At 48.3% G+C, this 22,450-nt stretch overlaps 69 non-coding genes and 2 pseudogenes across 69 annotated transcripts; all 71 read left to right on the forward strand.

The window, feature by feature from the left end:
* Positions 1 to 36: 36 nt before the first annotated feature.
* LOC145809314 (5S ribosomal RNA) lies at positions 37 to 155 on the forward strand. The gene has a single exon (XR_014352837.1). It is a non-coding gene; the product is annotated as a 5S ribosomal RNA (ribosomal RNA).
* A 198-nt stretch (positions 156 to 353) lies between these two features.
* Positions 354 to 472, forward strand: LOC145810362 (5S ribosomal RNA). The gene has a single exon (XR_014353933.1). It is a non-coding gene; the product is annotated as a 5S ribosomal RNA (ribosomal RNA).
* A 200-nt stretch (positions 473 to 672) lies between these two features.
* Positions 673 to 791, forward strand: LOC145809336 (5S ribosomal RNA). The gene has a single exon (XR_014352863.1). It is a non-coding gene; the product is annotated as a 5S ribosomal RNA (ribosomal RNA).
* Positions 792 to 987: 196 nt separating this feature from the next.
* On the forward strand, positions 988 to 1,106 carry LOC145809918 (5S ribosomal RNA). The gene has a single exon (XR_014353485.1). It is a non-coding gene; the product is annotated as a 5S ribosomal RNA (ribosomal RNA).
* Positions 1,107 to 1,301: 195 nt separating this feature from the next.
* LOC145808459 (5S ribosomal RNA) lies at positions 1,302 to 1,420 on the forward strand. Its single transcript, XR_014351922.1, has one exon. It is a non-coding gene; the product is annotated as a 5S ribosomal RNA (ribosomal RNA).
* A 200-nt stretch (positions 1,421 to 1,620) lies between these two features.
* Positions 1,621 to 1,739, forward strand: LOC145808999 (5S ribosomal RNA). The gene has a single exon (XR_014352495.1). It is a non-coding gene; the product is annotated as a 5S ribosomal RNA (ribosomal RNA).
* Positions 1,740 to 1,935: 196 nt separating this feature from the next.
* Positions 1,936 to 2,054, forward strand: LOC145810171 (5S ribosomal RNA). Its single transcript, XR_014353740.1, has one exon. It is a non-coding gene; the product is annotated as a 5S ribosomal RNA (ribosomal RNA).
* A 223-nt stretch (positions 2,055 to 2,277) lies between these two features.
* Positions 2,278 to 2,396, forward strand: LOC145808460 (5S ribosomal RNA). The gene has a single exon (XR_014351923.1). It is a non-coding gene; the product is annotated as a 5S ribosomal RNA (ribosomal RNA).
* A 196-nt stretch (positions 2,397 to 2,592) lies between these two features.
* On the forward strand, positions 2,593 to 2,711 carry LOC145808461 (5S ribosomal RNA). Its single transcript, XR_014351924.1, has one exon. It is a non-coding gene; the product is annotated as a 5S ribosomal RNA (ribosomal RNA).
* A 199-nt stretch (positions 2,712 to 2,910) lies between these two features.
* LOC145808463 (5S ribosomal RNA) lies at positions 2,911 to 3,029 on the forward strand. Its single transcript, XR_014351926.1, has one exon. It is a non-coding gene; the product is annotated as a 5S ribosomal RNA (ribosomal RNA).
* A 198-nt stretch (positions 3,030 to 3,227) lies between these two features.
* LOC145808464 (5S ribosomal RNA) lies at positions 3,228 to 3,346 on the forward strand. Its single transcript, XR_014351927.1, has one exon. It is a non-coding gene; the product is annotated as a 5S ribosomal RNA (ribosomal RNA).
* Positions 3,347 to 3,544: 198 nt separating this feature from the next.
* LOC145810180 (5S ribosomal RNA) lies at positions 3,545 to 3,663 on the forward strand. Its single transcript, XR_014353751.1, has one exon. It is a non-coding gene; the product is annotated as a 5S ribosomal RNA (ribosomal RNA).
* Positions 3,664 to 3,888: 225 nt separating this feature from the next.
* Positions 3,889 to 4,007, forward strand: LOC145810406 (5S ribosomal RNA). The gene has a single exon (XR_014353975.1). It is a non-coding gene; the product is annotated as a 5S ribosomal RNA (ribosomal RNA).
* A 197-nt stretch (positions 4,008 to 4,204) lies between these two features.
* Positions 4,205 to 4,323, forward strand: LOC145808465 (5S ribosomal RNA). The gene has a single exon (XR_014351928.1). It is a non-coding gene; the product is annotated as a 5S ribosomal RNA (ribosomal RNA).
* Positions 4,324 to 4,520: 197 nt separating this feature from the next.
* Positions 4,521 to 4,639, forward strand: LOC145809050 (5S ribosomal RNA). The gene has a single exon (XR_014352544.1). It is a non-coding gene; the product is annotated as a 5S ribosomal RNA (ribosomal RNA).
* A 200-nt stretch (positions 4,640 to 4,839) lies between these two features.
* On the forward strand, positions 4,840 to 4,958 carry LOC145808466 (5S ribosomal RNA). Its single transcript, XR_014351929.1, has one exon. It is a non-coding gene; the product is annotated as a 5S ribosomal RNA (ribosomal RNA).
* Positions 4,959 to 5,153: 195 nt separating this feature from the next.
* LOC145808467 (5S ribosomal RNA) lies at positions 5,154 to 5,272 on the forward strand. The gene has a single exon (XR_014351930.1). It is a non-coding gene; the product is annotated as a 5S ribosomal RNA (ribosomal RNA).
* A 198-nt stretch (positions 5,273 to 5,470) lies between these two features.
* Positions 5,471 to 5,589, forward strand: LOC145808468 (5S ribosomal RNA). The gene has a single exon (XR_014351931.1). It is a non-coding gene; the product is annotated as a 5S ribosomal RNA (ribosomal RNA).
* A 198-nt stretch (positions 5,590 to 5,787) lies between these two features.
* On the forward strand, positions 5,788 to 5,906 carry LOC145808967 (5S ribosomal RNA). The gene has a single exon (XR_014352456.1). It is a non-coding gene; the product is annotated as a 5S ribosomal RNA (ribosomal RNA).
* A 222-nt stretch (positions 5,907 to 6,128) lies between these two features.
* LOC145808469 (5S ribosomal RNA) lies at positions 6,129 to 6,247 on the forward strand. The gene has a single exon (XR_014351932.1). It is a non-coding gene; the product is annotated as a 5S ribosomal RNA (ribosomal RNA).
* A 198-nt stretch (positions 6,248 to 6,445) lies between these two features.
* Positions 6,446 to 6,564, forward strand: LOC145809052 (5S ribosomal RNA). The gene has a single exon (XR_014352546.1). It is a non-coding gene; the product is annotated as a 5S ribosomal RNA (ribosomal RNA).
* A 199-nt stretch (positions 6,565 to 6,763) lies between these two features.
* Positions 6,764 to 6,882, forward strand: LOC145808470 (5S ribosomal RNA). Its single transcript, XR_014351933.1, has one exon. It is a non-coding gene; the product is annotated as a 5S ribosomal RNA (ribosomal RNA).
* Positions 6,883 to 7,079: 197 nt separating this feature from the next.
* On the forward strand, positions 7,080 to 7,198 carry LOC145808471 (5S ribosomal RNA). The gene has a single exon (XR_014351934.1). It is a non-coding gene; the product is annotated as a 5S ribosomal RNA (ribosomal RNA).
* Positions 7,199 to 7,394: 196 nt separating this feature from the next.
* LOC145808472 (5S ribosomal RNA) lies at positions 7,395 to 7,513 on the forward strand. Its single transcript, XR_014351935.1, has one exon. It is a non-coding gene; the product is annotated as a 5S ribosomal RNA (ribosomal RNA).
* Positions 7,514 to 7,713: 200 nt separating this feature from the next.
* Positions 7,714 to 7,832, forward strand: LOC145808968 (5S ribosomal RNA). Its single transcript, XR_014352458.1, has one exon. It is a non-coding gene; the product is annotated as a 5S ribosomal RNA (ribosomal RNA).
* A 222-nt stretch (positions 7,833 to 8,054) lies between these two features.
* Positions 8,055 to 8,173, forward strand: LOC145808474 (5S ribosomal RNA). The gene has a single exon (XR_014351937.1). It is a non-coding gene; the product is annotated as a 5S ribosomal RNA (ribosomal RNA).
* Positions 8,174 to 8,369: 196 nt separating this feature from the next.
* On the forward strand, positions 8,370 to 8,488 carry LOC145809053 (5S ribosomal RNA). Its single transcript, XR_014352547.1, has one exon. It is a non-coding gene; the product is annotated as a 5S ribosomal RNA (ribosomal RNA).
* Positions 8,489 to 8,688: 200 nt separating this feature from the next.
* Positions 8,689 to 8,807, forward strand: LOC145808475 (5S ribosomal RNA). The gene has a single exon (XR_014351938.1). It is a non-coding gene; the product is annotated as a 5S ribosomal RNA (ribosomal RNA).
* A 195-nt stretch (positions 8,808 to 9,002) lies between these two features.
* LOC145808476 (5S ribosomal RNA) lies at positions 9,003 to 9,121 on the forward strand. The gene has a single exon (XR_014351939.1). It is a non-coding gene; the product is annotated as a 5S ribosomal RNA (ribosomal RNA).
* A 196-nt stretch (positions 9,122 to 9,317) lies between these two features.
* On the forward strand, positions 9,318 to 9,436 carry LOC145808477 (5S ribosomal RNA). Its single transcript, XR_014351940.1, has one exon. It is a non-coding gene; the product is annotated as a 5S ribosomal RNA (ribosomal RNA).
* A 198-nt stretch (positions 9,437 to 9,634) lies between these two features.
* On the forward strand, positions 9,635 to 9,753 carry LOC145808969 (5S ribosomal RNA). The gene has a single exon (XR_014352459.1). It is a non-coding gene; the product is annotated as a 5S ribosomal RNA (ribosomal RNA).
* Positions 9,754 to 9,976: 223 nt separating this feature from the next.
* Positions 9,977 to 10,095, forward strand: LOC145808478 (5S ribosomal RNA). Its single transcript, XR_014351941.1, has one exon. It is a non-coding gene; the product is annotated as a 5S ribosomal RNA (ribosomal RNA).
* Positions 10,096 to 10,292: 197 nt separating this feature from the next.
* Positions 10,293 to 10,411, forward strand: LOC145808479 (5S ribosomal RNA). Its single transcript, XR_014351942.1, has one exon. It is a non-coding gene; the product is annotated as a 5S ribosomal RNA (ribosomal RNA).
* Positions 10,412 to 10,607: 196 nt separating this feature from the next.
* On the forward strand, positions 10,608 to 10,726 carry LOC145809054 (5S ribosomal RNA). The gene has a single exon (XR_014352548.1). It is a non-coding gene; the product is annotated as a 5S ribosomal RNA (ribosomal RNA).
* Positions 10,727 to 10,924: 198 nt separating this feature from the next.
* Positions 10,925 to 11,042, forward strand: LOC145811093 (5S ribosomal RNA). The gene has a single exon (XR_014354645.1). It is a non-coding gene; the product is annotated as a 5S ribosomal RNA (ribosomal RNA).
* A 199-nt stretch (positions 11,043 to 11,241) lies between these two features.
* Positions 11,242 to 11,360, forward strand: LOC145808480 (5S ribosomal RNA). The gene has a single exon (XR_014351943.1). It is a non-coding gene; the product is annotated as a 5S ribosomal RNA (ribosomal RNA).
* Positions 11,361 to 11,555: 195 nt separating this feature from the next.
* LOC145809457 (5S ribosomal RNA) lies at positions 11,556 to 11,674 on the forward strand. Its single transcript, XR_014353009.1, has one exon. It is a non-coding gene; the product is annotated as a 5S ribosomal RNA (ribosomal RNA).
* Positions 11,675 to 11,871: 197 nt separating this feature from the next.
* Positions 11,872 to 11,990, forward strand: LOC145809537 (5S ribosomal RNA). The gene has a single exon (XR_014353098.1). It is a non-coding gene; the product is annotated as a 5S ribosomal RNA (ribosomal RNA).
* Positions 11,991 to 12,189: 199 nt separating this feature from the next.
* Positions 12,190 to 12,308, forward strand: LOC145808970 (5S ribosomal RNA). Its single transcript, XR_014352460.1, has one exon. It is a non-coding gene; the product is annotated as a 5S ribosomal RNA (ribosomal RNA).
* A 219-nt stretch (positions 12,309 to 12,527) lies between these two features.
* On the forward strand, positions 12,528 to 12,646 carry LOC145808481 (5S ribosomal RNA). The gene has a single exon (XR_014351944.1). It is a non-coding gene; the product is annotated as a 5S ribosomal RNA (ribosomal RNA).
* A 197-nt stretch (positions 12,647 to 12,843) lies between these two features.
* On the forward strand, positions 12,844 to 12,962 carry LOC145808482 (5S ribosomal RNA). The gene has a single exon (XR_014351945.1). It is a non-coding gene; the product is annotated as a 5S ribosomal RNA (ribosomal RNA).
* Positions 12,963 to 13,161: 199 nt separating this feature from the next.
* On the forward strand, positions 13,162 to 13,280 carry LOC145809055 (5S ribosomal RNA). Its single transcript, XR_014352549.1, has one exon. It is a non-coding gene; the product is annotated as a 5S ribosomal RNA (ribosomal RNA).
* A 201-nt stretch (positions 13,281 to 13,481) lies between these two features.
* On the forward strand, positions 13,482 to 13,600 carry LOC145809476 (5S ribosomal RNA). The gene has a single exon (XR_014353032.1). It is a non-coding gene; the product is annotated as a 5S ribosomal RNA (ribosomal RNA).
* A 198-nt stretch (positions 13,601 to 13,798) lies between these two features.
* LOC145808483 (5S ribosomal RNA) lies at positions 13,799 to 13,917 on the forward strand. Its single transcript, XR_014351946.1, has one exon. It is a non-coding gene; the product is annotated as a 5S ribosomal RNA (ribosomal RNA).
* A 196-nt stretch (positions 13,918 to 14,113) lies between these two features.
* On the forward strand, positions 14,114 to 14,232 carry LOC145808485 (5S ribosomal RNA). The gene has a single exon (XR_014351948.1). It is a non-coding gene; the product is annotated as a 5S ribosomal RNA (ribosomal RNA).
* Positions 14,233 to 14,430: 198 nt separating this feature from the next.
* On the forward strand, positions 14,431 to 14,549 carry LOC145808486 (5S ribosomal RNA). The gene has a single exon (XR_014351949.1). It is a non-coding gene; the product is annotated as a 5S ribosomal RNA (ribosomal RNA).
* Positions 14,550 to 14,745: 196 nt separating this feature from the next.
* LOC145812361 (5S ribosomal RNA) lies at positions 14,746 to 14,855 on the forward strand (annotated as a pseudogene).
* A 198-nt stretch (positions 14,856 to 15,053) lies between these two features.
* On the forward strand, positions 15,054 to 15,172 carry LOC145808487 (5S ribosomal RNA). The gene has a single exon (XR_014351950.1). It is a non-coding gene; the product is annotated as a 5S ribosomal RNA (ribosomal RNA).
* Positions 15,173 to 15,370: 198 nt separating this feature from the next.
* Positions 15,371 to 15,489, forward strand: LOC145809897 (5S ribosomal RNA). Its single transcript, XR_014353465.1, has one exon. It is a non-coding gene; the product is annotated as a 5S ribosomal RNA (ribosomal RNA).
* A 198-nt stretch (positions 15,490 to 15,687) lies between these two features.
* LOC145809167 (5S ribosomal RNA) lies at positions 15,688 to 15,806 on the forward strand. The gene has a single exon (XR_014352661.1). It is a non-coding gene; the product is annotated as a 5S ribosomal RNA (ribosomal RNA).
* Positions 15,807 to 16,001: 195 nt separating this feature from the next.
* Positions 16,002 to 16,120, forward strand: LOC145810437 (5S ribosomal RNA). Its single transcript, XR_014354005.1, has one exon. It is a non-coding gene; the product is annotated as a 5S ribosomal RNA (ribosomal RNA).
* A 196-nt stretch (positions 16,121 to 16,316) lies between these two features.
* LOC145808488 (5S ribosomal RNA) lies at positions 16,317 to 16,435 on the forward strand. Its single transcript, XR_014351951.1, has one exon. It is a non-coding gene; the product is annotated as a 5S ribosomal RNA (ribosomal RNA).
* A 194-nt stretch (positions 16,436 to 16,629) lies between these two features.
* On the forward strand, positions 16,630 to 16,748 carry LOC145810438 (5S ribosomal RNA). Its single transcript, XR_014354006.1, has one exon. It is a non-coding gene; the product is annotated as a 5S ribosomal RNA (ribosomal RNA).
* Positions 16,749 to 16,943: 195 nt separating this feature from the next.
* Positions 16,944 to 17,062, forward strand: LOC145810038 (5S ribosomal RNA). The gene has a single exon (XR_014353605.1). It is a non-coding gene; the product is annotated as a 5S ribosomal RNA (ribosomal RNA).
* Positions 17,063 to 17,257: 195 nt separating this feature from the next.
* LOC145809213 (5S ribosomal RNA) lies at positions 17,258 to 17,376 on the forward strand. Its single transcript, XR_014352716.1, has one exon. It is a non-coding gene; the product is annotated as a 5S ribosomal RNA (ribosomal RNA).
* Positions 17,377 to 17,573: 197 nt separating this feature from the next.
* Positions 17,574 to 17,692, forward strand: LOC145808489 (5S ribosomal RNA). The gene has a single exon (XR_014351952.1). It is a non-coding gene; the product is annotated as a 5S ribosomal RNA (ribosomal RNA).
* Positions 17,693 to 17,887: 195 nt separating this feature from the next.
* On the forward strand, positions 17,888 to 17,997 carry LOC145812379 (5S ribosomal RNA; annotated as a pseudogene).
* A 200-nt stretch (positions 17,998 to 18,197) lies between these two features.
* Positions 18,198 to 18,316, forward strand: LOC145808490 (5S ribosomal RNA). Its single transcript, XR_014351953.1, has one exon. It is a non-coding gene; the product is annotated as a 5S ribosomal RNA (ribosomal RNA).
* Positions 18,317 to 18,514: 198 nt separating this feature from the next.
* Positions 18,515 to 18,633, forward strand: LOC145808491 (5S ribosomal RNA). The gene has a single exon (XR_014351954.1). It is a non-coding gene; the product is annotated as a 5S ribosomal RNA (ribosomal RNA).
* Positions 18,634 to 18,832: 199 nt separating this feature from the next.
* On the forward strand, positions 18,833 to 18,951 carry LOC145809337 (5S ribosomal RNA). Its single transcript, XR_014352865.1, has one exon. It is a non-coding gene; the product is annotated as a 5S ribosomal RNA (ribosomal RNA).
* A 198-nt stretch (positions 18,952 to 19,149) lies between these two features.
* On the forward strand, positions 19,150 to 19,268 carry LOC145809694 (5S ribosomal RNA). The gene has a single exon (XR_014353256.1). It is a non-coding gene; the product is annotated as a 5S ribosomal RNA (ribosomal RNA).
* A 198-nt stretch (positions 19,269 to 19,466) lies between these two features.
* On the forward strand, positions 19,467 to 19,585 carry LOC145808492 (5S ribosomal RNA). Its single transcript, XR_014351955.1, has one exon. It is a non-coding gene; the product is annotated as a 5S ribosomal RNA (ribosomal RNA).
* A 201-nt stretch (positions 19,586 to 19,786) lies between these two features.
* LOC145808493 (5S ribosomal RNA) lies at positions 19,787 to 19,905 on the forward strand. The gene has a single exon (XR_014351956.1). It is a non-coding gene; the product is annotated as a 5S ribosomal RNA (ribosomal RNA).
* A 198-nt stretch (positions 19,906 to 20,103) lies between these two features.
* LOC145808494 (5S ribosomal RNA) lies at positions 20,104 to 20,222 on the forward strand. The gene has a single exon (XR_014351957.1). It is a non-coding gene; the product is annotated as a 5S ribosomal RNA (ribosomal RNA).
* Positions 20,223 to 20,422: 200 nt separating this feature from the next.
* On the forward strand, positions 20,423 to 20,541 carry LOC145808496 (5S ribosomal RNA). Its single transcript, XR_014351959.1, has one exon. It is a non-coding gene; the product is annotated as a 5S ribosomal RNA (ribosomal RNA).
* A 196-nt stretch (positions 20,542 to 20,737) lies between these two features.
* On the forward strand, positions 20,738 to 20,856 carry LOC145808497 (5S ribosomal RNA). The gene has a single exon (XR_014351960.1). It is a non-coding gene; the product is annotated as a 5S ribosomal RNA (ribosomal RNA).
* A 196-nt stretch (positions 20,857 to 21,052) lies between these two features.
* On the forward strand, positions 21,053 to 21,171 carry LOC145808498 (5S ribosomal RNA). Its single transcript, XR_014351961.1, has one exon. It is a non-coding gene; the product is annotated as a 5S ribosomal RNA (ribosomal RNA).
* A 197-nt stretch (positions 21,172 to 21,368) lies between these two features.
* Positions 21,369 to 21,487, forward strand: LOC145808499 (5S ribosomal RNA). Its single transcript, XR_014351962.1, has one exon. It is a non-coding gene; the product is annotated as a 5S ribosomal RNA (ribosomal RNA).
* A 197-nt stretch (positions 21,488 to 21,684) lies between these two features.
* LOC145808500 (5S ribosomal RNA) lies at positions 21,685 to 21,803 on the forward strand. The gene has a single exon (XR_014351963.1). It is a non-coding gene; the product is annotated as a 5S ribosomal RNA (ribosomal RNA).
* A 198-nt stretch (positions 21,804 to 22,001) lies between these two features.
* LOC145808501 (5S ribosomal RNA) lies at positions 22,002 to 22,120 on the forward strand. The gene has a single exon (XR_014351964.1). It is a non-coding gene; the product is annotated as a 5S ribosomal RNA (ribosomal RNA).
* Positions 22,121 to 22,315: 195 nt separating this feature from the next.
* Positions 22,316 to 22,434, forward strand: LOC145808502 (5S ribosomal RNA). The gene has a single exon (XR_014351965.1). It is a non-coding gene; the product is annotated as a 5S ribosomal RNA (ribosomal RNA).
* Positions 22,435 to 22,450: the final 16 nt, after the last annotated feature.

Below are 22,450 nucleotides of genomic sequence, written 5' to 3' on the forward strand. Positions count from 1 at the left end.
CTCCTGCTTAAAACAATAAAGTCGCGGTTAATCTTCGGGTGCGATCATACCAGCACTAATGCACCGGATCCCATCAGAACTCCGCAGTTAAGCGTGCTTGGGCGAGAGTAGTACTAGGATGGGTGACCCACTGGGAAGTCCTCGTGTTGCACCCCTTTTGTCCCTTTTTCCACCACCCCCCCCCCCTTTTTTTTTTCCCCGGACAGCCTGTCCGATTTTTAGCCCATTCAATCGCCTTCGCCTCCTTTTCGACAATTTCTCCCTTTTAAACCATTTCCAGATTATCCTGTTCCATTCAATTTCATTTTTTTCCCCGTCTACTGCTTAAAACAATAAAGTCGCGGTTAATCTTCGGGTGCGATCATACCGGCACTAATGCACCGGATCCCATCAGAACTCCGCAGGTAAGCGTGCTTGGGCGAGAGTAGTACTAGGATGGGTGACCCCCTGGGAAGTCCTCGTGTTGCACACCTTTTGTCCCTTTTTCCACCACCTCCCCCCCCCCTTTTTTTTTTCCCCGGACAGCCTGTCCGATTTTTAGCCCATTCAATCGCCTTCGCCTCCTTTTCGACAATTTCTCCCTTTTAAACCATTTCCAGATTATCCTGTTCCATTCAATTTCATTTTTTTCCCCGTCTACTGCTGAAAACAATAAAGTCGCGGTTAATCTTCGGGAGCGATCATACCAGCACTAATGCACCGGATCCCATCAGAACTCCGCAGTTAAGCGTGCTTGGGCGAGAGTAGTACTAGGATGGGTGACCCCCTGGGAAGTCCTCGTGTTGCACCCCTTTTGTCCCTTTTTCCACCACCCCCCCCCTTTTTTTTTTCCCCGGACAGCCTGTCCGATTTTTAGCCCATTCAATCGCCTTCGCCTCCTTTTCGACAATTTCTCCATTTTAAACCATTTCCAGATTATCCTGTTCCATTCAATTTCATTTTTTTCCCCGTCTACTGCTTAAAACAATAAAGTCGCGGTTAATCTTCGGGTGCGATCATACCAGCACTAATGCACCGGATCCTATCAGAACTCCGCAGTTAAGCGTGCTTGGGCGAGAGTAGTACTAGGATGGGTGACCCCCTGGGAAGTCCTCGTGTTGCACCCTTTTTGTCCCTTTTTCCACCACCCCCCCCCTTTTTTTTTCCCCGGACAGCCTGTCCGATTTTTAGCCCATTCAATCGCCTTCGCCTCCTTTTCGACAATTTCTCCCTTTTAAACCATTTCCAGATTATCCTGTTCCATTCAATTTCATTTTTTTCCCCGTCTACTGCTTAAAACAATAAAGTCGCGGTTAATCTTCGGGTGCGATCATACCAGCACTAATGCACCGGATCCCATCAGAACTCCGCAGTTAAGCGTGCTTGGGCGAGAGTAGTACTAGGATGGGTGACCCCCTGGGAAGTCCTCGTGTTGCACCCCTTTTGTCCCTTTTTCCACCACCCCCCCCCCCCCTTTTTTTTTTCCCCGGACAGCCTGTCCGATTTTTAGCCCATTCAATCGCCTTCGCCTCCTTTTCGACAATTTCTCCCTTTTAAACCATTTCCAGATTATCCTGTTCCATTCAATTTCATTTTTTTCCCCGTCTACTGCTTAAAACAATAAAGTCGCGGTTAATCTTCGGGTGCGATCATACCAGCACTAATGCACCGGATCCCATCAGAACTCCGCAGTTAAGCGTGCTTGGGCGAGAGTAGTACTAGGATGGGTGACCCCCTGGGAAGTCCTCGTGTTGCACCCTTTTTGTCCCTTTTTCCACCACCCCCCCCCTTTTTTTTTTCCCCGGACAGCCTGTCCGATTTTTAGCCCATTCAATCGCCTTCGCCTCCTTTTCGACAATTTCTCCCTTTTAAACCATTTCCAGATTATCCTGTTCCATTCAATTTCATTTTTTTCCCCGTCTACTGCTTAAAACAATAAAGTCGCGGTTAATCTTCGGGTGCGATCATACCAGCACTAATGCACCCGATCCCATCAGAACTCCGCAGTTAAGCGTGCTTGGGCGAGAGTAGTACTAGGATGGGTGACCCCCTGGGAAGTCCTCGTGTTGCACCCCTTTTGTCCCTTTTTCCACCACACCCCCCCCCCTTTTTTTTTTTCCCCGGACAGCCTGTCCGATTTTTAGCCCATTCAATGTCCGATTTTTAGCCCATTCAATCGCCTTCGCCTCCTTTTCGACAATTTCTCCCTTTTAAACCATTTCCAGATTATCCTGTTCCATTCAATTTCATTTTTTTCCCCGTCTACTGCTTAAAACAATAGAGTCGCGGTTAATCTTCGGGTGCGATCATACCAGCACTAATGCACCGGATCCCATCAGAACTCCGCAGTTAAGCGTGCTTGGGCGAGAGTAGTACTAGGATGGGTGACCCCCTGGGAAGTCCTCGTGTTGCACCCCTTTTGTCCCTTTTTCCACCACCCCCCCCCTTTTTTTTTTCCCCGGACAGCCTGTCCGATTTTTAGCCCATTCAATCGCCTTCGCCTCCTTTTCGACAATTTCTCCCTTTTAAACCATTTCCAGATTATCCTGTTCCATTCAATTTCATTTTTTTCCCCGTCTACTGCTTAATACAATAAAGTCGCGGTTAATCTTCGGGTGCGATCATACCAGCACTAATGCACCGGATCCCATCAGAACTCCGCAGTTAAGCGTGCTTGGGCGAGAGTAGTACTAGGATGGGTGACCCCCTGGGAAGTCCTCGTGTTGCACCCCATTTGTCCCTTTTTCCACCACCCCCCCCCCCCTTTTTTTTTTCCACGGACAGCCTGTCCGATTTTTAGCCCATTCAATCGCCTTCGCCTCCTTTTCGACAATTTCTCCCTTTTAAACCATTTCCAGATTATCCTGTTCCATTCAATTTCATTTTTTTCCCCGTCTACTGCTTAAAACAATAAAGTCGCGGTTAATCTTCGGGTGCGATCATACCAGCACTAATGCACCGGATCCCATCAGAACTCCGCAGTTAAGCGTGCTTGGGCGAGAGTAGTACTAGGATGGGTGACCCCCTGGGAAGTCCTCGTGTTGCACCCCTTTTGTCCCTTTTTCCACCACCCCCCCCCCCTTTTTTTTTTCCCCGGACAGCCTGTCCGATTTTTAGCCCATTCAATCGCCTTCGCCTCCTTTTCGACAATTTCTCCCTTTTAAACCATTTCCAGATTATCCTGTTCCATTCAATTTCATTTTTTTCCCCGTCTACTGCTTAAAACAATAAAGTCGCGGTTAATCTTCGGGTGCGATCATACCAGCACTAATGCACCGGATCCCATCAGAACTCCGCAGTTAAGCGTGCTTGGGCGAGAGTAGTACTAGGATGGGTGACCCCCTGGGAAGTCCTCGTGTTGCACCCCTTTTGTCCCTTTTTCCACCACCCCCCCCCCCTTTTTTTTTTCCCCGGACAGCCTGTCCGATTTTTAGCCCATTCAATTGCCTTCGCCTCCTTTTCGACAATTTCTCCCTTTTAAACCATTTCCAGATTATCCTGTTCCATTCAATTTCATTTTTTTCCCCGTCTACTGCTTAAAACAATAAAGTCGCGGTTAATCTTCGGGTGCGATCATACCAGCACTAATGCACCGGATCCCATCAGAACTCCGCAGTTAAGCGTGATTGGGCGAGAGTAGTACTAGGATGGGTGACCCCCTGGGAAGTCCTCGTGTTGCACCCCTTTTGTCCCTTTTTCCACCACCCCCCCCCCCCTTTTTTTTTTTTTCCCCGGACAGCCTGTCCGATTTTTAGCCCATTCAATGTCCGATTTTTAGCCCATTCAATCGCCTTCGCCTCCTTTTCGACAATTTCTCCCTTTTAAACCATTTCCAGATTATCCTGTTCCATTCAATTTCATTTTTTTCCCCGTCTACTGCTTAAAACAATAGAGTCGCGGTTAATCTTCGGGTGCGATCATACCAGCACTAATGCACCGGATCCCATCAGAACTCCGCAGTTAAGCGTGCTTGGGCGACAGTAGTACTAGGATGGGTGACCCCCTGGGAAGTCCTCGTGTTGCACCCCTTTTGTCCCTTTTTCCACCACCCCCCCCCCTTTTTTTTTTCCCCGGACAGCCTGTCCGATTTTTAGCCCATTCAATCGCCTTCGCCTCCTTTTCGACAATTTCTCCCTTTTAAACCATTTCCAGATTATCCTGTTCCATTCAATTTCATTTTTTTCCCCGTCTACTGCTTAAAACAATAAAGTCGCGGTTAATCTTCGGGTGCGATCATACCAGCACTAATGCACCGGATCCCATCAGAACTCCGCAGTTAAGCGTGCTTGGGCGAGAGTAGTACTAGGATGGGTGACCCCCTGGGAAGTCCTCGTGTTGCACCCCTTTTGTCCCTTTTTCCACCACCCCCCCCCCTTTTTTTTTTCCCCGGACAGCCTGTCCGATTTTTAGCCCATTCAATCGCCTTCGCCTCCTTTTCGACAATTTCTCCCTTTTAAACCATTTCCAGATTATCCTGTTCCATTCAATTTCATTTTTTTCCCCGTCTACTGCTTAAAACAATAAAGTCGCGGTTAATCTTCGGGTGCGATCATACCAGCACTAATGCACCGGATCCCATCAGAACTCCGCAGTTAAGCGTGCTTGGGCGAGAGTAGTACTAGGATGGGTGACCCCCTGAGAAGTCCTCGTGTTGCACCCCTTTTGTCCCTTTTTCCACCACCTCCCCCCCCCTTTTTTTTTTTCCCCGGACAGCCTGTCCGATTTTTAGCCCATTCAATCGCCTTCGCCTCCTTTTCGACAATTTCTCCCTTTTAAACCATTTCCAGATTATCATGTTCCATTCAATTTCATTTTTTTCCCCGTCTACTGCTTAAAACAATAAAGTCGCGGTTAATCTTCGGGTGCGATCATACCAGCACTAATGCACCGGATCCCATCAGAACTCCGCAGTTAAGCGTGCTTGGGCGAGAGTAGTACTAGGATGGGTGACCCCCTGGGAAGTCCTCGTGTTGCACCCCTTTTGTCCCTTTTTCCACCACCCCCCCCCTTTTTTTTTCCCCGGACAGCCTGTCCGATTTTTAGCCCGTTCAATCGCCTTCGCCTCCTTTTCGACAATTTCTCCCTTTTAAACCATTTCCAGATTATCCTGTTCCATTCAATTTCATTTTTTTCCCCGTCTACTGCTTAAAACAATAAAGTCGCGGTTAATCTTCGGGTGCGATCATACCAGCACTAATGCACCGGATCCCATCAGAACTCCGCAGTTAAGCGTGCTTGGGCGAGAGTAGTACTAGGATGGGTGACCCCCTGGGAAGTCCTCGTGTTGCACCCCTTTTGTCCCTTTTTCCACCACCCCCCCCCCCTTTTTTTTTTCCCCGGACAGCCTGTCCGATTTTTAGCCCATTCAATCGCCTTCGCCTCCTTTTCGACAATTTCTCCCTTTTAAACCATTTCCAGATTATCCTGTTCCATTCAATTTCATTTTTTTCCCCGTCTACTGCTTAAAACAATAAAGTCGCGGTTAATCTTCGGGTGCGATCATACCAGCACTAATGCACCGGATCCCATCAGAACTCCGCAGTTAAGCGTGCTTGGGCGAGAGTAGTACTAGGATGGGTGACCCCCTGGGAAGTCCTCGTGTTGCACCCCTTTTGTCCCTTTTTCCACCACCCCCCCCCCCTTTTTTTTTTCCCCGGACAGCCTGTCCGATTTTTAGCCCATTCAATCGCCTTCGCCTCCTTTTCGACAATTTCTCCCTTTTAAACCATTTCCAGATTATCCTGTTCCATTCAATTTCATTTTTTTCCCCGTCTACTGCTTAAAACAATAAAGTCGCGGTTAATCTTCGGGTGCAATCATACCAGCACTAATGCACCGGATCCCATCAGAACTCCGCAGTTAAGCGTGCTTGGGCGAGAGTAGTACTAGGATGGGTGACCCCCTGGGAAGTCCTCGTGTTGCACCCCTTTTGTCCCTTTTTCCACCACCCCCCCCCCCTTTTTTTTTTTCCCCGGACAGCCTGTCCGATTTTTAGCCCATTCAATGTCCGATTTTTAGCCCATTCAATCGCCTTCGCCTCCTTTTCGACAATTTCTCCCTTTTAAACCATTTCCAGATTATCCTGTTCCATTCAATTTCATTTTTTTCCCCGTCTACTGCTTAAAACAATAGAGTCGCGGTTAATCTTCGGGTGCGATCATACCAGCACTAATGCACCGGATCCCATCAGAACTCCGCAGTTAAGCGTGCTTGGGCGAGAGTAGTACTAGGATGGGTGACCCCCTGGGAAGTCCTCGTGTTGCACCCCTTTTGTCCCTTTTTCCACCACCCCCCCCCCCTTTTTTTTTTCCCCGGACAGCCTGTCCGATTTTTAGCCCATTCAATCGCCTTCGCCTCCTTTTCGACAATTTCTCCCTTTTAAACCATTTCCAGATTATCCTGTTCCATTCAATTTCATTTTTTTCCCCGTCTACTGCTTAAAACAATAAAGTCGCGGTTAATCTTCGGGTGCGATCATACCAGCACTAATGCACCGGATCCCATCAGAACTCCGCAGTTAAGCGTGCTTGGGCGAGAGTAGTACTAGGATGGGTGACCCCCTGAGAAGTCCTCGTGTTGCACCCCTTTTGTCCCTTTTTCCACCACCTCCCCCCCCCTTTTTTTTTTCCCCGGACAGCCTGTCCGATTTTTAGCCCATTCAATCGCCTTCGCCTCCTTTTCGACAATTTCTCCCTTTTAAACCATTTCCAGATTATCATGTTCCATTCAATTTCATTTTTTTCCCCGTCTACTGCTTAAAACAATAAAGTCGCGGTTAATCTTCGGGTGCGATCATACCAGCACTAATGCACCGGATCCCATCAGAACTCCGCAGTTAAGCGTGCTTGGGCGAGAGTAGTACTAGGATGGGTGACCCCCTGGGAAGTCCTCGTGTTGCACCCCTTTTGTCCCTTTTTCCACCACCCCCCCCCCCTTTTTTTTTCCCCGGACAGCCTGTCCGATTTTTAGCCCGTTCAATCGCCTTCGCCTCCTTTTCGACAATTTCTCCCTTTTAAACCATTTCCAGATTATCCTGTTCCATTCAATTTCATTTTTTTCCCCGTCTACTGCTTAAAACAATAAAGTCGCGGTTAATCTTCGGGTGCGATCATACCAGCACTAATGCACCGGATCCCATCAGAACTCCGCAGTTAAGCGTGCTTGGGCGAGAGTAGTACTAGGATGGGTGACCCCCTGGGAAGTCCTCGTGTTGCACCCCTTTTGTCCCTTTTTCCACCACCCCCCCCCTTTTTTTTTTCCCCGGACAGCCTGTCCGATTTTTAGCCCATTCAATCGCCTTCGCCTCCTTTTCGACAATTTCTCCCTTTTAAACCATTTCCAGATTATCCTGTTCCATTCAATTTCATTTTTTTCCCCGTCTACTGCTTAAAACAATAAAGTCGCGGTTAATCTTCGGGTGCGATCATACCAGCACTAATGCACCGGATCCCATCAGAACTCCGCAGTTAAGCGTGCTTGGGCGAGAGTAGTACTAGGATGGGTGACCCCCTGGGAAGTCCTCGTGTTGCACCCCTTTTGTCCCTTTTTCCACCACCCCCCCCCCCCCTTTTTTTTTTCCCCGGACAGCCTGTCCGATTTTTAGCCCATTCAATCGCCTTCGCCTCCTTTTCGACAATTTCTCCCTTTTAAACCATTTCCAGATTATCCTGTTCCATTCAATTTCATTTTTTTCCCCGTCTACTGCTTAAAACAATAAAGTCGCGGTTAATCTTCGGGTGCAATCATACCAGCACTAATGCACCGGATCCCATCAGAACTCCGCAGTTAAGCGTGCTTGGGCGAGAGTAGTACTAGGATGGGTGACCCCCTGGGAAGTCCTCGTGTTGCACCCCTTTTGTCCCTTTTTCCACCACCCCCCCCCCCTTTTTTTTTTTCCCCGGACAGCCTGTCCGATTTTTAGCCCATTCAATGTCCGATTTTTAGCCCATTCAATCGCCTTCGCCTCCTTTTCGACAATTTCTCCCTTTTAAACCATTTCCAGATTATCCTGTTCCATTCAATTTCATTTTTTTCCCCGTCTACTGCTTAAAACAATAGAGTCGCGGTTAATCTTCGGGTGCGATCATACCAGCACTAATGCACCGGATCCCATCAGAACTCCGCAGTTAAGCGTGCTTGGGCGAGAGTAGTACTAGGATGGGTGACCCCCTGGGAAGTCCTCGTGTTGCACCCCTTTTGTCCCTTTTTCCACCACCCCCCCCCTTTTTTTTTTCCCCGGACAGCCTGTCCGATTTTTAGCCCATTCAATCGCCTTCGCCTCCTTTTCGACAATTTCTCCCTTTTAAACCATTTCCAGATTATCCTGTTCCATTCAATTTCATTTTTTTCCCCGTCTACTGCTTAAAACAATAAAGTCGCGGTTAATCTTCGGGTGCGATCATACCAGCACTAATGCACCGGATCCCATCAGAACTCCGCAGTTAAGCGTGCTTGGGCGAGAGTAGTACTAGGATGGGTGACCCCCTGAGAAGTCCTCGTGTTGCACCCCTTTTGTCCCTTTTTCCACCACCTCCCCCCCCCTTTTTTTTTTTCCCCGGACAGCCTGTCCGATTTTTAGCCCATTCAATCGCCTTCGCCTCCTTTTCGACAATTTCTCCCTTTTAAACCATTTCCAGATTATCATGTTCCATTCAATTTCATTTTTTTCCCCGTCTACTGCTTAAAACAATAAAGTCGCGGTTAATCTTCGGGTGCGATCATACCAGCACTAATGCACCGGATCCCATCAGAACTCCGCAGTTAAGCGTGCTTGGGCGAGAGTAGTACTAGGATGGGTGACCCCCTGGGAAGTCCTCGTGTTGCACCCCTTTTGTCCCTTTTTCCACCACCCCCCCCCTTTTTTTTTCCCCGGACAGCCTGTCCGATTTTTAGCCCGTTCAATCGCCTTCGCCTCCTTTTCGACAATTTCTCCCTTTTAAACCATTTCCAGATTATCCTGTTCCATTCAATTTCATTTTTTTCCCCGTCTACTGCTTAAAACAATAAAGTCGCGGTTAATCTTCGGGTGCGATCATACCAGCACTAATGCACCGGATCCCATCAGAACTCCGCAGTTAAGCGTGCTTGGGCGAGAGTAGTACTAGGATGGGTGACCCCCTGGGAAGTCCTCGTGTTGCACCCCTTTTGTCCCTTTTTCCACCACCCCCCCCCTTTTTTTTTTCCCCGGACAGCCTGTCCGATTTTTAGCCCATTCAATCGCCTTCGCCTCCTTTTCGACAATTTCTCCCTTTTAAACCATTTCCAGATTATCCTGTTCCATTCAATTTCATTTTTTTCCCCGTCTACTGCTTAAAACAATAAAGTCGCGGTTAATCTTCGGGTGCGATCATACCAGCACTAATGCACCGGATCCCATCAGAACTCCGCAGTTAAGCGTGCTTGGGCGAGAGTAGTACTAGGATGGGTGACCCCCTGGGAAGTCCTCGTGTTGCACCCCTTTTGTCCCTTTTTCCACCACCCCCCCCCCCTTTTTTTTTTCCCCGGACAGCCTGTCCGATTTTTAGCCCATTCAATCGCCTTCGCCTCCTTTTCGACAATTTCTCCCTTTTAAACCATTTCCAGATTATCCTGTTCCATTCAATTTCATTTTTTTCCCCGTCTACTGCTTAAAACAATAAAGTCGCGGTTAATCTTCGGGTGCAATCATACCAGCACTAATGCACCGGATCCCATCAGAACTCCGCAGTTAAGCGTGCTTGGGCGAGAGTAGTACTAGGATGGGTGACCCCCTGGGAAGTCCTCGTGTTGCACCCCTTTTGTCCCTTTTTCCACCACCCCCCCCCCCCTTTTTTTTTTTCCCCGGACAGCCTGTCCGATTTTTAGCCCATTCAATGTCCGATTTTTAGCCCATTCAATCGCCTTCGCCTCCTTTTCGACAATTTCTCCCTTTTAAACCATTTCCAGATTATCCTGTTCCATTCAATTTCATTTTTTTCCCCGTCTACTGCTTAAAACAATAGAGTCGCGGTTAATCTTCGGGTGCGATCATACCAGCACTAATGCACCGGATCCCATCAGAACTCCGCAGTTAAGCGTGCTTGGGCGAGAGTAGTACTAGGATGGGTGACCCCCTGGGAAGTCCTCGTGTTGCACCCCTTTTGTCCCTTTTTCCACCACCCCCCCCCCTTTTTTTTTTCCCCGGACAGCCTGTCCGATTTTTAGCCCATTCAATCGCCTTCGCCTCCTTTTCGACAATTTCTCCCTTTTAAACCATTTCCAGATTATCCTGTTCCATTCAATTTCATTTTTTTCCCCGTCTACTGCTTAAAACAATAAAGTCGCGGTTAATCTTCGGGTGCGATCATACCAGCACTAATGCACCGGATCCCATCAGAACTCCGCAGTTAAGCGTGCTTGGGCGAGAGTAGTACTAGGATGGGTGACCCCCTGGGAAGTCCTCGTGTTGCACCCCTTTTGTCCCTTTTTCCACCACCCCCCCCCTTTTTTTTTTCCCCGGACAGCCTGTCCGATTTTTAGCCCATTCAATCGCCTTCGCCTCCTTTTCGACAATTTCTCCCTTTTAAACCATTTCCAGATTATCCTGTTCCATTCAATTTCATTTTTTTCCCCGTCTACTGCTTAAAACAATAAAGTCGCGGTTAATCTTCGGGTGCGATCATACCAGCACTAATGCACCGGATCCCATCAGAACTCCGCAGTTAAGCGTGCTTGGGCGAGAGTAGTACTAGGATGGGTGACCCCCTGAGAAGTCCTCGTGTTGCACCCCTTTTGTCCCTTTTTCCACCACCTCCCCCCCCTTTTTTTTTTCCCCGGACAGCCTGTCCGATTTTTAGCCCATTCAATCGCCTTCGCCTCCTTTTCGACAATTTCTCCCTTTTAAACCATTTCCAGATTATCCTGTTCCATTCAATTTCATTTTTTTCCCCGTCTACTGCTTAAAACAATAAAGTCGCGGTTAATCTTCGGGTGCGATCATACCAGCACTAATGCACCGGATCCCATCAGAACTCCGCAGTTAAGCGTGCTTGGGCGAGAGTAGTACTAGGATGGGTGACCCCCTGAGAAGTCCTCGTGTTCACCCCTTTTGTCCCTTTTTCCACCACCTCCCCCCCCCTTTTTTTTTTCCCCGGACAGCCTGTCCGATTTTTAGCCCATTCAATCGCCTTCGCCTCCTTTTCGACAATTTCTCCCTTTTAAACCATTTCCAGATTATCCTGTTCCATTCAATTTCATTTTTTTCCCCGTCTACTGCTTAAAACAATAAAGTCGCGGTTAATCTTCGGGTGCGATCATACCAGCACTAATGCACCGGATCCCATCAGAACTCCGCAGTTAAGCGTGCTTGGGCGAGAGTAGTACTAGGATGGGTGACCCCCTGGGAAGTCCTCGTGTTGCACCCCTTTTGTCCCTTTTTCCACCACCCCCCCCCTTATTTTCTCCCGGGACAGCCTGTCCGATTTTTAGCCCATTCAATCGCCTTCGCCTCCTTTTCGACAATTTCTCCCTTTTAAACCATTTCCAGATTATCCTGTTCCATTCAATTTCATTTTTTTCCCCGTCTACTGCTTAAAATAATAAAGTCGCGGTTAATCTTCGGGTGCGATCATACCAGCACTAATGCACCGGATCCCATCAGAACTCCGCAGTTAAGCGTGCTTGGGCGAGAGTAGTACTAGGATGGGTGACCCCCTGGGAAGTTCTCGTGTTGCACCACTTTTGTCCCTTTTTCCACCACCCCCCCCCCTTTTTTTTTTCCCCGGACAGCCTGTCCGATTTTTAGCCCATTCAATCGCCTTCGCCTCCTTTTCGACAATTTCTCCCTTTTAAACCATTTCCAGATTATCCTGTTCCATTCAATTTCATTTTTTTCCCCGTCTACTGCTTAAAACAATAAAGTCGCGGTTAATCTTCGGGTGCGATCATACCAGCACTAATGCACCGGATCCCATCAGAACTCCGCAGTTAAGCGTGCTTGGGCGAGAGTAGTACTAGGATGGGTGACCCCCTGGGAAGTCCTCGTGTTGTACCCCTTTTGTCCTTTTTTCCACCACCCCCCTCCGCCTTTTTTTTTTCCCCGGACAGCCTGTCCGATTTTTAGCCCATTCAATCGCCTTCGCCTCCTTTTCGACAATTTCTCCCTTTTAAACCATTTCCAGATTATCCTGTTCCATTCAATTTCATTTTTTTCCCCGTCTACTGCTTAAAACAATAAAGTCGCGGTTAATCTTCGGGTGCAATCATACCAGCACTAATGCACCGGATCCCATCAGAACTCCGCAGTTAAGCGTGCTTGGGCGAGAGTAGTACTAGGATGGGTGACCCCCTGGGAAGTCCTCGTGTTGCACCCCTTTTGTCCCTTTTTCCACCACCCCCCCCTTTTTTTTTTTCCCCGGACAGCCTGTCCGATTTTTAGCCCATTCAATGTCCGATTTTTAGCCCATTCAATCGCCTTCGCCTCCTTTTCGACAATTTCTCCCTTTTAAACCATTTCCAGATTATCCTGTTCCATTCAATTTCATTTTTTTCCCCGTCTACTGCTTAAAACAATAGAGTCGCGGTTAATCTTCGGGTGCGATCATACCAGCACTAATGCACCGGATCCCATCAGAACTCCGCAGTTAAGCGTGCTTGGGCGAGAGTAGTACTAGGATGGGTGACCCCCTGGGAAGTCCTCGTGTTGCACCCCTTTTGTCCCTTTTTCCACCACCCCCCCCCCTTTTTTTTTTCCCCGGACAGCCTGTCCGATTTTTAGCCCATTCAATCGCCTTCGCCTCCTTTTCGACAATTTCTCCCTTTTAAACCATTTCCAGATTATCCTGTTCCATTCAATTTCATTTTTTTCCCCGTCTACTGCTTAAAACAATAAAGTCGCGGTTAATCTTCGGGTGCGATCATACCAGCACTAATGCACCGGATCCCATCAGAACTCCGCAGTTAAGCGTGCTTGGGCGAGAGTAGTACTAGGATGGGTGACCCCCTGGGAAGTCCTCGTGTTGCACCCCTTTTGTCCCTTTTTCCACCACCCCCCCCCCCCTTTTTTTTTTCCCCGGACAGCCTGTCCGATTTTTAGCCCATTCAATCGCCTTCGCCTCCTTTTCGACAATTTCTCCCTTTTAAACCATTTCCAGATTACCCTGTTCCATTCAATTTCATTTTTTTCCCCGTCTACTGCTTAAAACAATAAAGTCGCGGTTAATCTTCGGGTGCGATCATACCAGCACTAATGCACCGGATCCCATCAGAACTCCGCAGTTAAGCGTGCTTGGGCGAGAGTAGTACTAGGATGGGTGACCCCCTGAGAAGTCCTCGTGTTGCACCCCTTTTGTCCCTTTTTCCACCACCTCCCCCCCCCCTTTTTTTTTTTCCCCGGACAGCCTGTCCGATTTTTAGCCCATTCAATCGCCTTCGCCTCCTTTTCGACAATTTCTCCCTTTTAAACCATTTCCAGATTATCCTGTTCCATTCAATTTCATTTTTTTCCCCGTCTACTGCTGAAAACAATAAAGTCGCGGTTAATCTTCGGGAGCGATCATACCAGCACTAATGCACCGGATCCCATCAGAACTCCGCAGTTAAGCGTGCTTGGGCGAGAGTAGTACTAGGATGGGTGACCCCCTGGGAAGTCCTCGTGTTGCACCCTTTTTGTCCCTTTTTCCACCACCCCCCCCCCCTTTTTTTTTTCCCCGGACAGCCTGTCCGATTTTTAGCCCATTCAATCCCCTTCGCCTCCTTTTCGACAATTTCTCCCTTTTAAACCATTTCCAGATTATCCTGTTCCATTCAATTTCATTTTTTTCCCCGTCTACTGCTTAAAACAATAAAGTCGCGGTTAATCTTCGGGTGCGATCATACCAGCACTAATGCACCGGATCCCATCAGAACTCCGCAGTTAAGCGTGCTTGGGCGAGAGTAGTACTAGGATGGGTGACCCCCTGGGAAGTCCTCGTGTTGCACCCCTTTTGTCCCTTTTTCCACCACCCCCCCCCCTTTTTTTTTCCCCGGACAGCCTGTCCGATTTTTAGCCCATTCAATCGCCTTCGCCTCCTTTTCGACAATTTCTCCCTTTTAAACCATTTCCAGATTATCCTGTTCCATTCAATTTCATTTTTTTCCCCGTCTACTGCTTAAAACAATAAAGTCGCGGTTAATCTTCGGGTGCGATCATACCAGCACTAATGCACCGGATCCCATCAGAACTCCGCAGTTAAGCGTGCTTGGGCGAGAGTAGTACTAGGATGGGTGACCCCCTGGGAAGTCCTCGTGTTGCACCCCTTTTGTCACTTTTTCCACCACCCCCCCCCCCTTTTTTTTTTCCCCGGACAGCCTGTCCGATTTTTAGCCCATTCAATCGCCTTCGCCTCCTTTTCGACAATTTCTCTCTTTTAAACCATTTCCAGATTATCCTGTTCCATTCAATTTCATTTTTTTCCCCGTCTACTGCTTAAAACAATAAAGTCGCGATTAATCTTCGGGTGCGATCATACCAGCACTAATGCACCGGATCCCATCAGAACTCCGCAGTTAAGCGTGCTTGGGCGAGAGTAGTACTAGGATGGGTGACCCCCTGGGAAGTCCTCGTGTTGCACCCCTTTTGTCCCTTTTTCCACCACCCCCGCCTTTTTTTTTTCCCCCGGACAGCCTGTCCGATTTTTAGCCCATTCAATCGCCTTCGCCTCCTTTTCGACAATTTCTCCCTTTTAAACCATTTCCAGATTATCCTGTTCCATTCAATTTCATTTTTTTCCCCGTCTACTGCTTAAAACAATAAAGTCGCGGTTAATCTTCGGGTGCGATCATACCAGCACTAATGCACCGGATCCCATCAGAACTCCGCAGTTAAGCGTGCTTGGGCGAGAGGATGGGTGACCCCCTGGGAAGTCCTCGTGTTGCACCCCTTTTGTCCGTTTTTCCACCACCCCCCCCCCTTTTTTTTTTTCCCCGGACAGCCTGTCCGATTTTTAGCCCATTCAATCGCCTTCGCCTCCTTTTCGACAATTTCTCCCTTTTAAACCATTTCCAGATTATCCTGTTCCATTCAATTTCATTTTTTTCCCCGTCTACTGCTTAAAACAATAAAGTCGCGGTTAATCTTCGGGTGCGATCATACCAGCACTAATGCACCGGATCCCATCAGAACTCCGCAGTTAAGCGTGCTTGGGCGAGAGTAGTACTAGGATGGGTGACCCCCTGGGAAGTCCTCGTGTTGCACCCCTTTTGTCCCTTTTTCCACCACCCCCCCCCCTTTTTTTTTTTCCCCGGACAGCCTGTCTGATTTTTAGCCCATTCAATCGCCTTCGCCTCCTTTTCGACAATTTCTCCCTTTTAAACCATTTCCAGATTATCCTGTTCCATTCAATTTCATTTTTTTCCCCGTCTACTGCTTAAAACAATAAAGTCCCGGTTAATCTTCGGGTGCGATCATACCAGCACTAATGCACCGGATCCCATCAGAACTCCGCAATTAAGCGTGCTTGGGCGAGAGTAGTACTAGGATGGGTGACCCCCTGGGAAGTCCTCGTGTTGCACCCCTTTTGTCCCTTTTTCCACCACCCCCCCCCCCTTTTTTTTTTCCCCGGACAGCCTGTCCGATTTTTAGCCCATTCAATCGCCTTCGCCTCCTTTTCGACAATTTCTCCCTTTTAAACCATTTCCAGATTATCCTGTTCCATTCAATTTCATTTTTTTCCCCGTCTACTGCTTAAAACAATAAAGTCGCGGTTAATCTTCGGGTGCGATCATACCAGCACTAATGCACCGGATCCCATCAGAACTCCGCAGTTAAGTGTGCTTGGGCGAGAGTAGTACTAGGATGGGTGACCCCCTGGGAAGTCCTCGTGTTGCACCCCTTTTGTCCCTTTTTCCACGACCCCCCCCTTTTTTTTTTCCCCGGACAGCCTGTCCGATTTTTAGCCCATTCAATCGCCTTCGCCTCCTTTTCGACAATTTCTCCCTTTTAAACCATTTCCAGATTATCCTGTTCCATTCAATTTCATTTTTTTCCCCGTCTACTGCTTAAAACAATAAAGTCGCGGTTAATCTTCGGGTGCGATCATACCAGCACTAATGCACCGGATCCCATCAGAACTCCGCAGTTAAGCGTGCTTGGGCAAGAGTAGTACTAGGACGGGTGACCCCCTGGGAAGTCCTCGTGTTGCACCCCTTTTGTCCCTTTTTCCACCACCCCCCCCCTTTTTTTTTTCCCCGGACAGCCTGTCCGATTTTTAGCCCATTCAATCGCCTTCGCCTCCTTTTCGACAATTTCTCCCTTTTAAACCATTTCCAGATTATCCTGTTCCATTCAATTTCATTTTTTTCCCCGTCTACTGCTTAAAACAATAAAGTCGCGGTTAATCTTCGGGTGCGATCATACCAGCACTAATGCACCGGATCCCATCAGAACTCCGCAGTTAAGCGTGCTTGGGCGAGAGTAGTACTAGGATGGGTGACCCCCTGGGAAGTCCTCGTGTTGCACCCCTTTTGTCCCTTTTTCCACCACCCCCCCTTTTTTTTTTCCCCGGACAGCCTGTCCGATTTTTAGCCCATTCAATCGCCTTCGCCTCCTTTTCGACAATTTCTCCCTTTTAAACCATTTCCAGATTATCCTGTTCCATTCAATTTCATTTTTTTCCCCGTCTACTGCTTAAAACAATAAAGTCGCGGTTAATCTTCGGGTGCGATCATACCAGCACTAATGCACCGGATCCCATCAGAACTCCGCAGTTAAGCGTGCTTGGGCAAGAGTAGTACTAGGACGGGTGACCCCCTGGGAAGTCCTCGTGTTGCACCCCTTTTGTCCCTTTTTCCACCACCCCCCCCTTTTTTTTTTCCCCGGACAGCCTGTCCGATTTTTAGCCCATTCAATCGCCTTCGCCTCCTTTTCGACAATTTCTCCCTTTTAAACCATTTCCAGATTATCCTGTTCTATTCAATTTCATTTTTTTCCCCGTCTACTGCTTAAAACAATAAAGTCGCGGTTAATCTTCGGGTGCGATCATACCAGCACTAATGCACCGGATCCCATCAGAACTCCGCAGTTATGCGTGCTTGGGCGAGAGTAGTACTAGGATGGGTGACCCCCTGGGAAGTCCTCGTGTTGCACCCCTTTTGTCCCTTTTTCCACCACCCCCCCCCTTTTTTTTTCCCCCGACAGCCTGTCCGATTTTTAGCCCATTCAATCGCCTTCGCCTCCTTTTCGACAATTTCTCCCTTTTAAACCATTTCCAGATTATCCTGTTCCATTCAATTTCATTTTTTTCCCCGTCTACTGCTTAAAACAATAAAGTCGCGGTTAATCTTCGGGTGCGATCATACCAGCACTAATGCACCGGATCCCATCAGAACTCCGCAGTTAAGCGTGCTGGGGCGAGAGTAGTACTAGGATGGGTGACCCCCTGGGAAGTCCTCGTGTTGCACCCCTTTTGTCCCTTTTTCCACCACCCCCCCCCCTTTTTTTTTTCCCCGGACAGCCTGTCCGATTTTTAGCCCATTCAATCGCCTTCGCCTCCTTTTCGACAATTTCTCCCTTTTAAACCATTTCCAGATTATCCTGTTCCATTCAATTTCATTTTTTTCCCCGTCTACTGCTTAAAACAATAAAGTCGCGGTTAATCTTCGGGTGCGATCATACCAGCACTAATGCACCGGATCCCATCAGAACTCCGCAGTTAAGCGTGCTTGGGCGAGAGTAGTACTAGGATGGGTGACCCCCTGGGAAGTCCTCGTGTTGCACCCCTTTTGTCATTTTTTCCACCACCCCCCCCCTTTTTTTTTCCCCGGACAGCCTGTCCGATTTTTAGCCCATTCAATCGCCTTCGCCTCCTTTTCGACAATTTCTCCATTTTAAACCATTTCCAGATTATCCTGTTCCATTCAATTTCATTTTTTTCCCCGTCTACTGCTTAAAACAATAAAGTCGCGGTTAATCTTCGGGTGCGATCATACCAGCACTAATGCACCGGATCCCATCAGAACTCCGCAGTTAAGCGTGCTTGGGTGAGAGGATGGGTGACCCCCTGGGAAGTCCTCGTGTTGCACCCCTTTTGTCCCTTTTTCCACCACCCCCCCCCCCCCTTTTTTTTTCCCCCGGACAGCCTGTCCGATTTTTAGCCCATTCAATCGCCTTCGCCTCCTTTTCGACAATTTCTCCCTTTTAAACCATTTCCAGATTATCCTGTTCAATTCAATTTCATTTTTTTCCCCGTCTACTGCTTAAAACAATAAAGTCGCGGTTAATCTTCGGGTGCGATCATACCAGCACTAATGCACCGGATCCCATCAGAACTCCGCAGTTAAGCGTGCTTGGGCGAGAGTAGTACTAGGATGGGTGACCCCCTGGGAAGTCCTCGTGTTGCACCCCTTTTGTCCCTTTTTCCACCACCCCTCCCCCCTTTTTTTTTTCCCCGGACAGCCTGTCCGATTTTTAGCCCATTCAATCGCCTTCGCCTCCTTTTCGACAATTTCTCCCTTTTAAACCATTTCCAGATTATCCTGTTCCATTCAATTTCATTTTTTTCCCCGTCTACTGCTTAAAACAATAAAGTCGCGGTTAATCTTCGGGTGCGATCATACCAGCACTAATGCACCGGATCCCATCAGAACTCCGCAGTTAAGCGTGCTTGGGCGAGAGTAGTACTAGGATGGGTGACCCCCTGGGAAGTCCTCGTGTTGCACCCCTTTTGTCCCTTTTTCCACAACCTCCCCCCCCCTTTTTTTTTTCCCCGGACAGCCTGTCCGATTTTTAGCCCATTCAATCGCCTTCGCCTCCTTTTCGACAATTTCTCCCTTTTAAACCATTTCCAGATTATCCTGTTCCATTCAATTTCATTTTTTTCCCCGTCTACTGCTGAAAACAACAAAGTCGCGGTTAATCTTCGGGAGCGATCATACCAGCACTAATGCACCGGATCCCATCAGAACTCCGCAGTTAAGCGTGCTTGGGCGAGAGTAGTACTAGGATGGGTGACCCCCTGGGAAGTCCTCGTGTTGCACCCCTTTTGTCCCTTTTTCCACCACCCCCCCCCCCTTTTTTTTTTCCCCGGACAGCCTGTCTGATTTTTAGCCCATTCAATCGCCTTCGCCTCCTTTTCGACAATTTCTCCCTTTTAAACCATTTCCAGATTATCCTGTTCCATTCAATTTCATTTTTTTCCCCGTCTACTGCTTAAAACAATAAAGTCGCGGTTACTCTTCGGGTGCGATCATACCAGCACTAATGCACCAGATCCCATCAGAACTCCGCAGTTAAGCGTGCTTGGGCGAGAGTAGTACTAGGATGGGTGACCCCCTGGGAAGTCCTCGTGTTGCACCCTTTTGTCCCTTTTTCCACCACCTCCCCCCCCTTTTTTTTTTTCCCCGGACAGCCTGTCCGATTTTTAGCCCATTCAATCGCCTTCGCCTCCTTTTCGACAATTTCTCCCTTTTAAACCATTTCCAGATTATCCTGTTCCATTCAATTTCATTTTTTTCCCCGTCTACTGCTTAAAACAATAAAGTCGCGGTTAATCTTCGGGTGCGATCATACCAGCACTAATGCACCGGATCCCATCAGAACTCCGCAGTTAAGCGTGCTTGGGCGAGAGTAGTACTAGGATGGGTGACCCCCTGGGAAGTCCTCGTGTTGCACCCCTTTTGTCCCTTTTTCCACCACCCCCCCCCCCCTTTTTTTTTTTTCCCCGGACAGCCTGTCCGATTTTTAGCCCATTCAATCGCCTTCGCCTCCTTTTCGACAATTTCTCCCTTTTAAACCATTTCCAGATTATCCTGTTCAATTCAATTTCATTTTTTTCCCCGTCTACTGCTTAAAACAATAAAGTCGCGGTTAATCTTCGGGTGCGATCATACCAGCACTAATGCACCGGATCCCATCAGAACTCCGCAGTTAAGCGTGCTTGGGCGAGAGTAGTACTAGGATGGGTGACCCCCTGGGAAGTCCTCGTGTTGCACCCCTTTTGTCCCTTTTTCCACCACCCACCCCCCCCTTTTTTTTTCCCCGGACAGCCTGTCCGATTTTTAGCCCATTCAATCGCCTTCGCCTCCTTTTCGACAATTTCGCCCTTTTAAACCATTTCCAGATTATCCTGTTCCATTCAATTTCATTTTTTTCCCCGTCTACTGCTTAAAACAATAAAGTCGCGGTTAATCTTCGGGTGCGATCATACCAGCACTAATGCACCGGATCCCATCAGAACTCCGCAGTTAAGCGTGCTTGGGCGAGAGTAGTACTAGGATGGGTGACCCCCTGGGAAGTCCTCGTGTTGCACCCCTTTTGTCCCTTTTTCCACCACCCCCCCCCCCCTTTTTTTTTTTCCCCGGACAGCCCGTCCGATTTTTAGCCCATTCAATCGCCTTCGCCTCCTTTTCGATAATTTCTCCCTTTTAAACCATTTCCAGATTATCCTGTTCCATTCAATTTCATTTTTTTCCCCGTCTACTGCTTAAAACAATAAAGTCGCGGTTAATCTTCGGGTGCGATCATACCAGCACTAATGCACCGGATCCCATCAGAACTCCGCAGTTAAGCGTGCTTGGGCGAGAGTAGTACTAGGATGGGTGACCCCCTGGGAAGTCCTCGTGTTGCACCCCTTTTGTCCCTTTTTCCACCACCCCCCCCCTTTTTTTTTTTCCCGGACAGCCTGTCCGATTTTTAGCCCATTCAATCGCCTTCGCCTCCTTTTCGACAATTTCTCCCTTTTAAACCATTTCCAGATTATCCTGTTCCATTCAATTTCATTTTTTTCCCCGTCTACTGCTTAAAACAATAAAGTCGCGGTTAATCTTCGGGTGCGATCATACCAGCACTAATGCACCGGATCCCATCAGAACTCCGCAGTTAAGCGTGCTTGGGCGAGAGTAGTACTAGGATGGGTGACCCCCTGGGAAGTCCTCGTGTTGCACCCCTTTTGTCCCTTTTTCCACCACCCCCCCCCTTTTTTTTTTCCCCGGACAGCCTGTCCGATTTTTAGCCCATTCAATCGCCTTCGCCTCCTTTTCGACAATTTCTCCCTTTTAAACCATTTCCAGATTATCCTGTTCCATTCAATTTCATTTTTTTCCCCGTCTACTGCTTAAAACAATAAAGTCGCGGTTAATCTTCGGGTGCGATCATACCAGCACTAATGCACCGGATCCCATCAGAACTCCGCAGTTAAGCGTGCTTGGGCGAGAGTAGTACTAGGATGGGTGACCCCCTGGGAAGTCCTCGTGTTGCACCCCTTTTGTCCCTTTTTCCACCACCCCCCCCTTTTTTTTTTTTCCCCGGACAGCCTGTCCGATTTTTAGCCCATTCAATCGTCTTCGCCTCCTTTTCGACAATTTCTCCCTTTTAAACCATTTCCAGATTATCCTGTTCCATTCAATTTCATTTTTTTCCCCGTCTACTGCTTAAAACAATAAAGTCGCGGTTAATCTTCGGGTGCGATCATACCAGCACTAATGCACCGGATCCCATCAGAACTCCGCAGTTAAGCGTGCTTGGGCGAGAGTAGTACTAGGATGGGTGACCCCCTGGGAAGTCCTCGTGTTGCACCCCTTTTGTCCCTTTTTCCACCACCCCCCCCCCTTTTTTTTTTCCCCGGACAGCCTGTCCGATTTTTAGCCCATTCAATCGCCTTCGCCTCCTTTTCGACAATTTCTCCCTTTTAAACCATTTCCAGATTATCCTGTTCCATTCAATTTCATTTTTTTCCCCGTCTACTGCTTAAAACAATAAAGTCGCGGTTAATCTTCGGGTGCGATCATACCAGCACTAATGCACCGGATCCCATCAGAACTCCGCAGTTAAGCGTGCTTGGGCGAGAGTAGTACTAGGATGGGTGACCCCCTGGGAAGTCCTCGTGTTGCACCCCTTTTGTCCCTTTTTCCACCACCCCCCCCCCCTTTTTTTTTTCCCCGGACAGCCTGTCCGATTTTTAGCCCATTCAATCGCCTTCGCCTCCTTTTCGACAATTTCTCCCTTTTAAACCATTTCCAGATTATCCTGTTCCATTCAATTTCATTTTTTTCCCCGTCTACTGCTTAAAACAATAAAGTCGCGGTTAATCTTCGGGTGCGATCATACCAGCACTAATGCACCGGATCCCATCAGAACTCCGCAGTTAAGCGTGCTTGGGCGAGAGTAGTACTAGGATGGGTGACCCCCTGGGAAGTCCTCGTGTTGCACCCCTTTTGTCCCTTTTTCCACCACCCCCCCCTTTTTTTTTTCCCCGGACAGCCTGTCCGATTTTTAGCCCATTCAATCGCCTTCGCCTCCTTTTCGACAATTTCTCCCTTTTAAACCATTTCCAGATTATCCTGTTCCGTTCAATTTCATTTTTTTCCCCGTCTACTGCTTAAAACAATAAAGTCGCGGTTAATCTTCGGGTGCGATCATACCAGCACTAATGCACCGGATCCCATCAGAACTCCGCAGTTAAGCGTGCTTGGGCGAGAGTAGTACTAGGATGGGTGACCCCCTGGGAAGTCCTCGTGTTGCACCCCTTTTGTCCCTTTTTCC

The sequence above is a fragment of the Camellia sinensis genome, chromosome 14 (genome assembly GCF_055761805.1).
Source record: "Camellia sinensis isolate YWXY chromosome 14, ASM5576180v1, whole genome shotgun sequence".
Taxonomy (NCBI): Eukaryota; Viridiplantae; Streptophyta; class Magnoliopsida; order Ericales; family Theaceae; genus Camellia; species Camellia sinensis.